This window comes from Macaca mulatta, chromosome 2, assembly GCF_049350105.2.
Source record: "Macaca mulatta isolate MMU2019108-1 chromosome 2, T2T-MMU8v2.0, whole genome shotgun sequence".
Lineage (NCBI taxonomy): Eukaryota > Metazoa > Chordata > Mammalia > Primates > Cercopithecidae > Macaca > Macaca mulatta.
This window is the reverse complement of record NC_133407.1, coordinates 107938108-107951029: the sequence shown is the minus strand read 5'-3', so window position 1 is coordinate 107951029 and position 12922 is coordinate 107938108. Positions and strand designations below refer to the sequence as shown.

At 40.5% G+C, this 12922-nt stretch overlaps 1 protein-coding gene across 1 annotated transcript in view; it reads right to left on the bottom strand.

Annotated features, from left to right (window-relative positions):
* Positions 1–4573: 4573 nt before the first annotated feature.
* ZNF660 (zinc finger protein 660) overlaps positions 4574–12922 on the bottom strand; it is a 35079-nt gene continuing 26730 nt past the window's right edge. The window contains exon 4 of the transcript XR_003727273.2: positions 4574–4760. The gene's annotated coding sequence lies outside the window, so the exon portion shown is untranslated. The remainder of the gene's footprint in view (positions 4761–12922) is intronic.

The following is a 12922-nucleotide window of genomic DNA, read 5'->3' as shown; positions in this document are numbered from 1 at the left end:
CTGAACTCTGGTGATCCACCCACTTCAGCCTTCCAAAGTGCTGGAATTACAGGTGTGAGCCACCATGCCAGGCTTATTCTGTTTATTTCTTTATGTTCTCTCCTGGCATTCATTAAACAACATACTTAAACTTCAGCCTTGATTGACTGATTGATTGATTGATTCATTCATTCATTCAGCTACTGAGTACTTGCCATGTGCCAAATACTGTTCTGGGCACTAAGGACATAAATAAAGTGGTAAAGTCTCTGTTCTCATGGAGCTTACATTTCTAGTGGGGTAAACAGAAAACAAATATAAAAATGTGTCAGGTGGTGGTAAATGCTAAGAAATGTGAAAGCTGATCATAAGAATTGGGTCACTCTTGTTATATCTAATAAAACAAAGTCAAGAAATTAGCTGAGGGAAGCACTCAGGGTACAAAACATTGCTCCAGGAATGTTATTCTCTGTAAGCTTGACTGCCGAAATTGTTTATTATAAGCCCAAACCAGTTTTATCTATAGCTTCTGAGATAACTTGCTGCAACTCTAGGACTAATTTTGCCCACTGCAGTTGCTCACCAGTTGGAGCTTGCCAGCTTCCCACACCCTTATTAGTGCCAATGGACTTTCTCAAAGAGCAATATGTAACATTCCTCTTTTTTGTAAAATCTCTAACCTTCTCTTTGTTCTTTAGAGAGAGCACCACTTTCAGTTCAAGCCAGAGACTATCTCTCCGAGTTTGTAAACTGATGTGAATAAAACTTTATTTTCTTTCTCTCTTTTTTTTTTTTTTTTTTTGGATGGAGTCTCACTCTGTCGCCCAGGCTGGAGTGCAGTGGCCCAGTCTCAGCTCACTACAACCTCCACCTCCCGGGTTCAAGTGATTCTCGTCTCAGCCTCCTGAGTAGCTGGGATTACAGGTACATGCCACCATGCCCAGCTAATTTTTTGTATTTTAGTAGAGATGGGGTTTCACCGTGTTATCCAGGCTGGTCTCAAACTCCTGAGCTCAGGCAATCCATCTGCCTTGGCCTTCCAAAGTGCTAGGATTACAGGTGTGAGCCACTGTGCAGCCAACTTTCTTTTCTACTATCTAGCCATCCTGGAGGAATGACATCAAAAAGGGTAAGAAGGACCCAACAAAGGAGACTGAGAAGCAGCCACCAATCAAGTAGAAAGAGAAGGAAATAGTACTTTATGGGTTTCAAAGCATGAATGAGTAGATTTTGATATATTGATCAATGTGATTGCCCCACACTAAATTATAATTTTACTTGTAAACCAAGGCTCCCTTCTCCTCCCCTGCCCTACCTAGGTAGACAAGAGTTACACACTATGGGACTGGAAAAAAAAGGGACAAAGACTATAGTGAGTTAGGCCATTAGAAGTCTTTAGTAAGGTGAAAAACATTCTTGCCTTGCTGAGAAAGAAGAAAGGAATGGGAGGAGCCAAAATGACCAACTAGACTATGGACCACTGACCAGTGAGCCTGTAATCATTCGCACTCCTACTAAGCAATGGCCTGGAAGCATGTCACCAAAGAGTTGTCAGCTAGTAAGGACTACCAATTGCCAGTGGCCAGGCCAGAGCCTCAGTTTTGTCACTCAGTTTGTGCCCTGAGATTCTGCCCATCTGACAGAGAACTTGAAGCACCCTAACCTCTCCCCCAAGATGAAAGACTTGGTAACCTTGTGGAATGATGGTGATAGAAAGGAACACCCTATCTTTGACCAAGGTGGAACTATACAAAACCTGTTTAAAGTGGGCCAGAGCTCTGAGATAGTGGTATAATACAACACATAGCCTTTGTTTTAGATACACACACATTCCTGGTAATTAGAATTCCCAAATGTACAGAGGAAAAAAACCAAGCAAACAAGAAATAAATGGGTTTGAGATAGGCATATGAGAAGAGGCTGGAAGCAGAGGACTGACATTTCAAGATGGGTTAAGATCTTAGATTATTGATCTACTAAAATGGAAATCCCAGTCCGAATGGAAAGTTTGTATTTCTCATCTTTCTATAAAACCCCACTTTGCCAGAGTTGTTTTTAATGCAGATTGGAATGTGATTGACCTATGACCAAGGATTATATGTATATAATATATATGGCTAAGAAATCTCAAGACATGCGATCTGAAGACCCAGGAGAGCTGAAGGTATAGTTGTAGTCCAAGAACTATAGGCCTGAGAAGCAGAAAAGCTGCTGGTGTAACTTACAGTCTGAGTCCTAGTCTGAATCCAAATGTGTTAAGTCTGTCCTTGCACTGCTATAAAGAAATGCCTGAGATTGGGCACTTTATAAAGAAAAGAGGTTTAATTGGCTCACAGTTCTGCAGGCTGTATAGGAATCATGGTAGCATCTGCTTCTGGGGAGGCCTCAGGGAGCTCATGGGAGAAGGCAATGTGGGAGCAGATGTCTTATGTGGCAGCAGAAGGCCCAAGGCTGGGGGAGGAGGGAGGTGCTACACACTTCTAAACAACCAGGTCTCACTCACTATCTCAACACAGAGCCAAGGGGCAAATCCATCCCTATGATCCAATCACCTCCCATCAGGCCCCACCTCCAACATTGGGAATTACAATTTGACATGAGATTTGGGTAGGGACAGAGATCTAAACCATATTACCAAAAGTGGGAGAAGACCAATGTCCCAGCCAGAAGACAGTCAGAAAGAGGAAATTCTCCCTTTCTCAGTCTTCCTTCGACTCACATCTCCAATGGTTTGGATGAGGCTCACTCATGTTAAAAAAGGCAATCAGTCTACAGATTCAGATGTTAAGCTCATCCAGAAATACCTCCACAGACACTCAGAATAATGTTTAACCAAATATCTGGGCACACTATGGCCCATTCAAGTTAACATGTAAAATGAACGATCACATATGGATTCTTCCAAATACAGTTCAGGGCATTAGTTATTTAAAGATTTTCTAGGCACTGAAGGGCATCCACAGTGGTTAGATTAGGCCAGTGTCACTCAAAAGGATCCATTTCAGATCTCAATGTCTATCTTGGACAACCTCACCCCCTTATCTTTACATCCTCAGAGAGGGACCTTGTAGAAATGAGGGAGTCACAGCAAAGGGAAAGTTGGAGATGGGGACAGGCCACCTGTGAAAGGCCAACCATGCTGGGAGCAGAGACGGGTAAATCCAGTCCAGACTGGAAAGCTTGAGGGAAGACCGAACAGCCATATTTGCAATTTGGAGGGAGGTAGAAATCCCATTGCCTATCCTTTTACCCTCATCGGACGCCGATCTGGAGAGGCTGGAAAAGGCACATAGTCGTTGGTAGGAGTAGAGGGAGCATAAAATCAGAGGACCTGAGCTTGGGGTGCCTGTGGCTTTGACGGGAGCCTTAGAATCTGAAAGGCTAAAGGGGTGGTTATGGCCCTAGTAGGAAAGGAAAGGAAGTGGGATACTGGGGGATCTGCTTTGGTCTTTCTGTAGCCTTTCTCAAGGGCTAGATGAAAATGAAAATCTCAGGTTGTTCCAAATTGGTTTCTAAGCCAGCCCTCTGTTACTAGGCTGGTGATGCTACAATGAATCAAAAGATCATTGACCCCTGATAGAGGTCTTTACTAGTGCCAAAATCTACCCAGCTGCACTTTCTGCATCCCACCCCCAACACACACACACACACATACCTGCACACACACACACACAATTTTCAGCAGTATATAATTGGCAATCACAGAACATTTCAGTTGAATTAAGCTAGAGTTCAAACCAAAACAGTGAGGCAAAGCCAGAATATTAGGGGAAAAAAAAGCATATAAAAATTACTTGCTATGTGTCAGCCTCTTTCACATGGTTAATTTCATTTGCTCCTTACATGAACCCTTTGAGACAGATAATATTGTCACAGTTTTGATGATACTGAAACTAAGGGTGAGTCAGTTTAAGTAACTTGTTAAAATACCTTCCTAATAACCAGTGAGGCTTTGAAATCCAAGGCAAGTGCTGTTTCCACCACTATATTTTGGCTTTTGTACACCCAGAAGCAAGAAAGTCATTCAGGAGACTGAGGCAAGACACAGGTAGGGAAAAGGGGGAGAAAAGTCAGGACAGCCACCATGAAGACTGTCTTCAGCCTCCTGAATACTTTAGCTGTGGTCGGGCCTTGGACAACTCATGCTAATTTGAATGCGAACAAGCATTAATACGCTGTGTCCACTGGGAATCCATCCAAGGCTTTGATAATCGTTGGGGGTGGGAGGCAGGGAGGCCTGCTATCTTGGCTTATACCCACCTGAACTTTTATGTAGAAGGTCATGACTTTCGAATACATTCTACTCTAGAGAGGCCCAAAAGTGGTAATTCTAAAGTTAGTCTAGTATCTCCTAGCCTTAGAGGTGTCTGGGTGTCTGGGTAGTAGAACAAATGTAATTGAGGCCCTTCCCAGTCCAAGATATTCTGTAGATACTTTATTTTGGGTATTGGAAAACAACGGAAGTAGTTACTACATAGGTAAAGGGCATATTTTAAAACACTAAAATTCTTTGATATTAAAAGGATAGTAAAAGAAGTGTCTGCTTATTACCTAAAACAGATGTGTATTCTCTACCACAGTCACCTATGCCCACCTCTGACTTTCGTGCAGCTGTAGGAGAATGGATGTAGCCATCCTGACAGAGTCGTGTCTCAAGCATACACCATAACATCTTAGGCTATTTTGTTGAAGGCTTCCTCTAGAAGTTCAGAAGCCTGTTCAGCCAGGTCTTAGGCACAAACTGGAAGAAGTGGATGACAAAAACATCCCCTCAGGCAAATCTGAAAGAATGATAAATAAGAATTGGTTCATAAATGCCCCAACATCCTGTCCTTTGACAAGAAAAGTCTGAGCTATGTTCTACATGGGCCCTTAGAGGGCCCCTAGTGAAAATGAGCCTCAGTTGCCCACAGTGGATCCAGCTCAATAACTTACTCTTTGTTGGCTTTCGACTTTCCCCGTCTTACCCTTCCTGCTCATTCCCTCTTGCTCCTTGAGATCACCTTCAAAATAATCTACTCCACCTACATCCTTGTCTCAGGCTCTGCTGTTGGAAAAACCTAAACTTATAATCAACCTTTTAAATTCAAACAAGGTTGGGGGATTTGACAATGCCCAATTTTGTGAACACCCATGTATTAATCTGGTTGAAGACTAATTATCTTTTTCCAGAGGAGGCTCCAGAAGCCAATCCTTAACCTTCTAAGTAGATAGGCCTTTACACAGATACACAGACAATGAGCTATTTAGCACATCTTGTCTTCCTGAATCATATACTAATGAAGAAAATGGAGGATCTTAGCCAGAGGGGAATTGTGAGTTCAAAGTTCTCACCACTATGGGAAAAGATGCAAGCTCCACAGGCTAGACCAGATGGTGGAAAACTGGGCCTCCCAGAGACTGTGCCTTGATGCAGGGTAGTCCAGGAGCCAAAGCAGCAAAAGTAAATGAATCTTTGTGCCAGTGTTCCACTGTAAATGCAACCCAGCTGCTCCCAACATTTGTTTTCTATTTCTCTACTTCCCACCACTATCCAGCTTCTTCACTCTGAATCTTCTGTCCCCTTCATTAGTCGTTCTTATTACAATTTCTGTCCCCTCATACTCACTGCTCCTAATGATGTGGCTTCTCTTCGTCCATAATTTCTGCTTCAGCTCCTGTTCTTAATTTCCTCATTTTTGCCCTACTTTCAATTCAATTTCCTTAGAAAGGGATTCCAATTGGTAGAGTCATTAAATATTGTCTTTGTTTGGGCAGAGTTTTGGCCTCAGGTCATACTCTGCAGGATAATTAAAAGGAACCAACATATTCATGTTTAGTAATCATGACTATAATTACTCTGCCTTCTCCCGTATTTGACTTGAGATGTTTGCTATCCCTCTCTCTGCAACATCTTTTCAGAGAACTATGGAACCATACAATGTTATGGTTGGAAATGAACCTACAGTTCATCATTTTACTAAAGATCTTAACTCTGTAAGACCACACCATCCTTTGTAAACTGGTCACTTGCCCTCCAGTTGGCCTTCTAACTTGGTTGTGATGGCTCAATATCTGTTTGTCCCTGATATCTTCTTTTACCCTCCTCCGATAAACTTCCCCACCTCTTTTTTTTTCCTGCCCATGAAGAAAAAGTTGAGCTACTAACATTTCACTCTTGTTCTAAATATGTCATGTCATTCTACACCCATAATCTGACTTTTTTTTTTTAAGGTCTCTTGATGATACTGTTTCCACAAGACAAAAAAATGAGTAAAACTGTTTTCTGTTTTCTTTTGACAGCAGATGAGAACAGAATAGACTTGACTATGAAGTGGGAAATAAAAGGATCAGAGTTATCTGATGGAACACCAAGAGGATTCTTTCTTTCTTTTAAGAGATATGAGGTCTCACTGTCATAGTGGCACAATCATAGCTCAGTGCAGCCTTGAACTCCTGGGCTCCAGCGATCCTCCTGCCTCAGCCTCCCAAGCAGCTGGGCCTACAGATGAATACTATCATGCCCCCAGCTAGTAAGAGGGTTCTAAGTGTTGATTCATAGGGAAACCAGAAACTAGAGATGCCTGTGAAGACACTTTCAAGAAGTTAGAAGAATTACCCTTGAATGAAGAAAGGAGCTGACTAGAACGAATTTATTGAGTAACACACAAGAATTGTTTCAAACCTACAAAAGATAAATGTGAGGAAGATAAGGGATTTGGGGGAATCCTCCTATGTCCTCCAGTCTCGCTATACATTAGGAGTTCTGATGCGACAGAAATCCTACTAATGTGATGAATATGGCAAAGCTTTCAATCAGTGTGCATACCTCAATGGCCATCAGAAAACCTATACTGGAGTGAAACCCTATGAATGAATGAGTATTATAAGACATTCAGCTAGAATTTTCCATCCAATGGATATTTTTATGTCAGACATTTTTATCTCTAGAAATTGAATTTTTTTTTTTTTTTTTTTTGAGATGGAGTCTCGCTCTGTTGCCCAGGCTGGAGTGCAATGGCATGATCTTGGCTCACTCCTGGGTTCATGCCATTCTCCTGCCTCAGCCTCCCAGGTAGCTGGGACTACAGGTGCCCACCACCACACTCGGCTAATTTTTTGTATTTTTAGTAGAGATGGTGTTTCACCATGTTAGCCAGGATGGTCTTGATCTCCTGACCTCGTGATCCACCCGCCTTGGCCTCCCAAACTGCTGGGATTACAGGCGTGGGCCACTGGGCCTGGCTGAATTTTAATCTTTTTAGTATCTTTTGTGTCTGCTAAACAAGTTCAATCTTTCCCCTTGATTTTTGCTTATATAATATATAGTTATAATAACTGCATTAATATCCTTGTGTGTTGATTCTTTGTATCAATTCTAGGTCAGTTTTAAATAATTGACTTTTCTCATCAATACAGGTTGTATTTTCCTATTTGTTTACATGCCTAGTAATAACTGTACCTCAGATATTTTCCATTTTTCCTTGTTGGAGACAGAATAGTTTTTATTCCTGTAACTATTCTAGGGAGTGGGAGGATGCAGTTAAGTTACATTAGGTCAGAGAACATAAGTTGTATTATTTAAATCCTTCTGCTGTATTAAGGTTTTTTTTTTTTTTTTTTTTTTAACCTCATATATGATTTGTCCTGGAAAATGTTCCATGTGTGCTTGAGAGGAAGGTATATTCTGCAAATCTTCAGTGGCATGTTCCAGGGCTATATTAGGCCTAGTTGGTTAATAGGGTTCAAGTCCTCTATTTCCTTGTTGATCTTCTTTCTGGTATTCTAACTATTACTGAAAGTGGGGTATTGAAGCCTCCAATTATTATTGTTTGAATCGTCTGTTTCCCTGCTCATCTCTTTCAGTGTTTGTTTAATGTATTTTGGAGGTATCACAGTAGCTGAATATACATTTTAAATTGTTATATCTTCCTGATGAATTGATCCCTGTATTGTTAAAAAATGCCCTTTTTAAATCTGAAATAGTATCTTTTTTTGGTTTTAAAGTTCAGTTTGTCTTGTAATATAACCACTCAAGCTTTCTTTTTTCTTTTCCTTTTTTTTTTTTTTTTTTTTTTTGAGACGAAGTCTTTCTCTGTTGCCTAGGCTGGAGTGCAGTGGTGTGATCTCAGCTCACTGCAAGCTCCACCTCCTGGGTTCATGCCATTCTCCTGCCTCAGCCTCCCGAGTAGCTGGGACTACAGGCGCCCGCTACCACGCCCAGCTCATTTTTTTTGTATTTTTAGTAGAGACGGGGTTTCACCATGTTAGACAGGATGGTCTCAATCTCCTGACCTCGTGATCCGCCTGCCTTGGCCTCCCAAAGTGCTGGGATTACAGGTGTGAGCCACCGTGCCCAGCCCCTCAAGCTTTCTTATGGTTGCTATTTGCAAGATGCATCTTTTTCCATCCTTTTACTTTTAATCTCTTTGTATTTTTGAAACTAAAGTGTGTTTCCTGTAAACAGCATATAATTGGATCGTGTTTTTTAATCCAGTCTGACAATATTTGCTTTTTGATTGGATCAATTAATCTACTCACATTTAATTTTATTATTGATATAGGGTTTTCTTTTTAGCCCACATTTCATCTGGAAGAAGATATAGTTGTATTTATGTCTACCATTTTACTTTTTTTGTTCTCTTTATCTTATTATTATGAACCCATTCCTTTTATTTTTATTTTTATTTATTTTTTAGACAGGGCCTCACTCTGCCCCAGCCTGGAGTGCAGGGACATGATCACGGCTTACTGAAGCCTTGAATTCCTGGGCTCGGGTGATCCTGCTGCCTCAGCCTCTCAAGTAGCTGGGACTATAGACACGCACCACTATGCCCAGCTAACTTAAAAAAATTTAAAAAAAAAATTTGTTTTTGAGACAGAGTCTCGTTCTGTCACCCAGGCTGGAGTGCAGTGGTGCAATCTTGGCTCACTGCAAGCTCCGCCTCCCAGGTTCATGCCATTCTCCTTCCTCAGCCTCCCGAGTAGCTGGGACTACAGGCGCCCGCCATCATGCCTGGCTAATTTCTTGTATTTTTATAGAGACAGGTTTCACCATGTTAGCCAGGATGCTTTCGATCTCCTGACCGCATGATCTGCCCGCCTCGGCTTCCCAAAGTGCTGGGATTACAGGCGTGAGCCACCGTGCCCGGTCTAAAATTTTTAGTAGAGATGAGGTCTCACTATGTTGCCCATGCTGGTCTCAAACTCCTGAGCTCAAGTGATCCTCCCACCTTGGCCTCCCAAAATGCTGGGATTGTGCATTTTCTGCCCCAATCATAGAATCAACCACTTTTTCAAAGGGCTCTAGTTCCCTTTAAAGGGAAATGGTGTTTCAGGACTGCAATCTTGGTGTAAAGGGTGCTCACTGCTCCTGGTAGATTTTGTTTCTAGGTATTTTCAGTGGAAAGGGCGAGAACAAATTTTTTCATTTTTAGTTGGCACATAATAATTGTACATATTTATAGGACACAGGGTGGTATTTTTATATGTATATACAATGTGTAATGACCAAATCAGGGTAATTAGCATATCCATTACCTGAAACATTTATCATTTCTTTGTGTTGTGAACATGCAAAATCCTCTCTTCTATCTTTTTAAAAATATACAATAATTTCTAGTTAACTATGTTCACCCTACGGTGCTGCAGAACACCAGAACTCCTTCCTCCTATCTAACAATAATGTTGTGTCTATTAACCAATGTTTCCCCATCCCTCCCCTCCATTACCTTCCATAGGCTCCAATATCCACAATTCTGTTTTCTACTTGCATGAGCTCTGAATTATTTTTACCTCCCACATGTAAGTGAGAACATGTAGTATTTATCTTTCTGTGCTTATTTTGCTCAACATAATGTCCTTCAGGCTCATCCATGTTGCCACAAATCATAGGATTTTATTCTTTTTATGACTGCATAGTATTTCATTGTGCATGTATGCCACATTTTCTTTATCCATTTGTCCATTGATGGACACTGGGTTGATTTTATCTCTTAGCAATTGTGAATATTATAGTTCTATAATAAGCATAGGGGAAAAAGTATTCCTTTGATATTTAGATTTCCTTCCTTTGGCTAAATATTCAGTAAAGGGATTACTGTATCATATAGTAACCCTATTTTTAATTTTTTTGAGAAACCTTCACACTGTTTTCCATAATGGCTGTACTAATTTACATTTCCACCAAAAGCATATAAAAATTCCTTTCGAGCTGGGTGCAGTGGTTCACGCCTGTAAGCCCAGCACTTTGGGAGACCAAGGTGGGTGGATTACCTGAGGTCAGGAGTTTGAGACCAGCCTGGCCAACATGGTGAAACCCTGTCTCTACGAAAAATACAAAAAATTAGCTAGGCCTGTTGGCAGGCGCCTGTAATCCCAGCTACTCAGGAGGCTGAGGCAGGAGAATCACTTGAACCCAGGAGGTGGAGGTTGCAGTGAGCCGAGATTGCGCCATTGTGCTCCAGCCTGGGCGACAAGAGCAAAACTCCATCTCAAAAAAAAAAAAAAAAAAAAAAAAAAGGCCGGGCACGGTGGCTCACGCCTATAATCCCAGCACTTTGGGAGGCCGAGGTGGGCAGATCACGAGGTCAGGAGATCAAGACCTTCCTGTCTAACATGGTGAAACCCCGTCTCTACTAAACCTGGGAGGTGGAGCTTGCAGTGAGCTGAGATCTCGCCACTGCACTCCAGCCTGGGTGACAGAGTGAGACTCTGTCTCAAAAACAAACAAACAAACAAAAATTACCTTCGAATGCTCTCCAGCATTTCTTATTTTTTGTCTTTTTGATAATAGCCATTCTAACTGGGGTGAGATCATATCTCATTGTGGTATTAATTTGCATTTCCCTGATGGTTAGTGATGTTGACCATTTTTTCATGTATTTATTGGCCATTTGCAGGTCTTCTTTTAAGAAATATTTAGATCCTTTGCCCACTTTTATTGGATTTGGGTTTTTGTTGTTGAGTTGTTTGAGCTCCTGGTATATTCTGGATATTAGTCCCTTGTCAGATTAGGAATTTGCAAATATTTTCTCCCACTCTATAGATTGTCTGTCCACTCCATTGACTATTTATTTTGCTATGTAGTTTTTTTTTAGTTTAATACTGTCCAATTTGTATTTCTTTTTATTTTGTTGCCTGTGCTTTTGAAATCTTATCCATAAAATCTTTGCCTAGACCAATGTCCCAAAGCATTTCTCCTATGTTTTCTTCTAGTAGTTTTATAGTTTCAGGTCTTACATTTAAGGCTTTAATCGATGTTGAGTATATTTTTGTATATGGGGATAGATAGGGATCTAGTTTCATTTTTCTACATATGTATATCCAGTTTTTCCAGCACCATTTATTGAAGAGGGCATCATTTCTCCAATGTATGTTCCTGGTTCCTTTGTTGAAAATCAGTTGACTGTAAATACATAGATATATTTCTGGGTCCTTTATTCTGTTCCATTTGTCTATATATCATACTGTTTTGGTTACTATAGCTTTGTAGTATATTTTCAATTCAGGTACTGTAACACCTCCAACTCTGTTTTTCCTTGCTAAGTACTGGTTTGGCTATTTGGTGTCTTCTGTAGTGCCATACAAATTTTAGGATTGTTTTCTTTTTCTGTGAAGAATGTCACCATATTTTTACGGGGACTGCATTTAACCTGTAAGTTGCTTTGGGTAGTATGGGCATATTCTTCTGATCATGAGCATGGGATGTCTTTTTATTTGTTTGTGTCCTCTTTAATTTATTTCATCAATGTTTGATAGTTTTCATTGTACAGGTATTTCACTTCCTTCATTTCTAGTTTTTTTTTTTTGCAGGGGGAGGGCTATTGTAAATAGGATTGCTTTCTTGATTTCTTTGTCATCCAGTTCATTATTGGTGTATGGAAATGCTACAGTTTTTTCTGTGTTGATTTTGTACCCTGCACCATTACTAAATTTGTTTATCAGTTCAAAGAATATTTTACTGGAATCTTTAGAATTTTGAATACACGTTTTCTGAAAGGACAATTTGACTTCCTCTTTTCCAATCTAAATGCCCTTTATTTCTTTCTCTTGCCCAATTACTCTGGCTAGGACTTCCAGTACTACGTTGAATAAGAAAGGTGAATGTGAACATCCTTGTTTTGTTCCAATTCTTAAGAGCTCTCAGCTTTTCCCTATTCAGTTTGATGTTAGCTATGAGTTTGTCTGTTATATTTGGCCTTTATTGTGCTGAAGTATGTTCCTTCTATGCCTAGTTTGTTTAGGGTTTTTATCATAAGGGGATATAGAATTTCATCAAATGCTTTTTCTGCATCTGTTGAGATGATCATATGTTTTTGTTCTTCATTCTGTTTATGTGATGTATCACATTTATTGATTTGCATATGTTGAAACATCCTTGCATCCCTGGGTTAAATCCCACTTGATCATGGTATATTATCTTTTTGATCATGGTCTATTATCTTTTGGTTAGATTTTATTTGCTAGTATTTTGTTGAAGACTATTGCCCCTATGTTCATCAGGGATACTGGCCTGTAGTATTCTTTTTTTGTTTTGTCCTTTCCCAATTTTACCCTGGTATCTGGGTAATGCTGGCCTTGTAGAAAGAATTAGAAAAATTCTCTCATCTTCAGTGTTTTGGAATAGTTTGAAAACAGTTGCCGTTAGTTTTTTTAAAGTTTGGAGGTCAGACATGGTGGCTCATGCCTGTAATCCCAGCACTTTGGGAGGCTGAGGTGGGAGGATTGTCTGAGGGCAGGAGTTTGAGACCAGCCAGTATAATATAGAGACCATGTCCCTACAACAATAAAAAAAAAAAAAAAAAAATAGCCATGCATGGTGGTGCATGCCTGTAATCCTGACTACTTGGGATCCTCCTTGGCAGGAGGATCACTTTAGCCCCGGAGTTTGAGATTATAGTGATCACACCATGGCACTCCAACCTGTGCAACAGAGCACGATCCTTTCTCTAAAAAAATTTTT